Source organism: Salvelinus sp. IW2-2015, unplaced genomic scaffold (genome assembly GCF_002910315.2).
Source record: "Salvelinus sp. IW2-2015 unplaced genomic scaffold, ASM291031v2 Un_scaffold3711, whole genome shotgun sequence".
Lineage (NCBI taxonomy): Eukaryota > Metazoa > Chordata > Actinopteri > Salmoniformes > Salmonidae > Salvelinus > Salvelinus sp. IW2-2015.
In genome coordinates, this window is record NW_019944988.1 from 18,892 (window position 1) to 21,174 (window position 2,283).

The window sequence follows — 2,283 nt, forward strand, 5'->3', positions numbered from 1 at the left end:
TGTTTTACAACTCAATTCATTATGGTACCAGGTAATTCGAATTGACAATTCACACCACATTTATAAGTTAAATAAACCAGGCATGACATCATACACCATTGAGTAAAGTAATGACATCATACCATACAGTAATGATCCCCATCATGAACCATTCACGCGCGTCTACAACATCATGAAATGACATATCATACCACATACAAGTTAATGAACCCAATCGTTACAACGTAATGACATCCACCATAAGTTAATGACATCATACCATCATACCATCAAGTTAATGACATCATACCATACAGTTTAATTGACATCATACCATACAGTTAATGACATCATACCATACAGTAATGCATCTACCATACAGTTAATGACATCATACACACCCATTAATGACACTTCAATTAGTACAGTTACATTGACACACCTACATTATAATGCATCATACATGCATTCAATATAATGACATCATACCAATACAGTTAATGACATCATACCATACAAGTTATAATGACATTCATGACCATATACAGTTAATGAATCATACCATACAATAATGAATCATACCATACAGTTAAGACATCATTACTAAGTTAATGACATCACCATATAGTAATGGCATCATACCATCAGTTAAGGACATCATACCCATACAGTTAATGACATCACCATACAGTAATTAATGACATCATAAAATAACAATACCGCGGGGGGGCATAGCATACACACCCCTAGAGCAAAGCTTGGTGTAGCTTCCTGTATTTCAGGTTACACCAGCTCGGATGATGGCTCTTACTGAGCTGGAGCTCCAGAATGATTTCAGGGCGTCACACGGACTGCTCCTTAGGGAAGAGGGGCCGTGGAGCCTCGCCCTGACCTTGGCCTTGGGCAGGGTAGCTGGCGGGGTACATGGGGTTGTTGGAGAGAGGATGTGTGTAGGGGTTCTGGGGTAAGAAGGTAACGGGAGGGGGGTAGGCCTGAGTTGGTTGTGACTCGAGACAGTGTTCCTTGTTGTAGACTCGATGGTAGCTCACATGTTCAGCCGGGTTTGATAGTTCGTGTCTCCCACAGTTCTGTGGAAACAACGACAGAATGAAAACAAACTTTTAGAAAATACGAACGAATACATTACGGGAAAACTTTACATAAAGATGTTTTTATTACACATATTACACTATTACACTAGTTACAACAGCTTTCCACTAATATTATTTACAATGTGACTACAGTTTTGACAAGATTTCTTCATCAAGGGACGGGGGGGGGTCAATCAGGAGGAGGATACGTATCACGTATCCTCCTCTCACTTAGCTTGGATAGCAACAAAGTACATTCATAATGACATGGTGCATTTTGTTACATCCTTTTGCACAGTAAAGCCTCCAAAAATAGATGCTTTGAGAGTATAAAAAATGTCTGACATTTCCTACATGTCATCATGATACCTAAATCCTATTTATCAAGTTTATTTTGATGATCTGTTGTATTTGTTTTTATGTTTTTGTAATAGTTGTTTGTTCACTAATGTTTTCATTACCATTATGTACCGTCCTCCTAACAGATCATAATGATCACCTTCTGTAAACACCTGCAGATATAAAAACTACGGCTTGACGCTGTGACGAAGGCAGAACTGCCGAAACGTCCGGACAAAAATAAAAAGGTGAAATGAGATGTCTTTTTGTCCTTTTTAAATAAACTTTTTGGAGCGCCACTGTTTCCCAAAGTTAGTTTTTGTCCTCCATCTGGATCAGCAGGATCTCCCCCAGGAGGAAAAGGTATGTAATATTATGCCTTCTCATTGCAGTCGCTGTAGTCATAATATACAGGAGAACTATTACCTTAACGTGAGGACTCGGCTGCAGATGGAAATGTTAGACAAGGGCAGTTTAAGTATAGGATGATACAGCGTCTGTGCCACCAGTAAAGACAGGATAGCAGTGTTAAACCCCTGCACTGTCCCCGCAGCCGGACAATTTTCTCACGGCTTCTGGAAAGGAAATGAATTCGGCTCAACCTGTGTCGCCGATAGAGACTTTCAAGGCTAATCTGAAGATGTCTGAGGCTTAAACTGGCGAGTGTAGAGAGTAGAGGGATATTGTTATCCACGTCGTCACCAACGATGTTAGAATGAAAAAGACAAATCAAAACCATTGAAGTATTATTTGTCACATACACGTGTTTAGCAGATGTCATTGCAGGTGTAGCGAAATGCTTGTGTTTCTAGCTCCAACCGTGCAGTAGTATCTAACAAGATACTGCGTATCTAACTTTACACACAATCTAAAG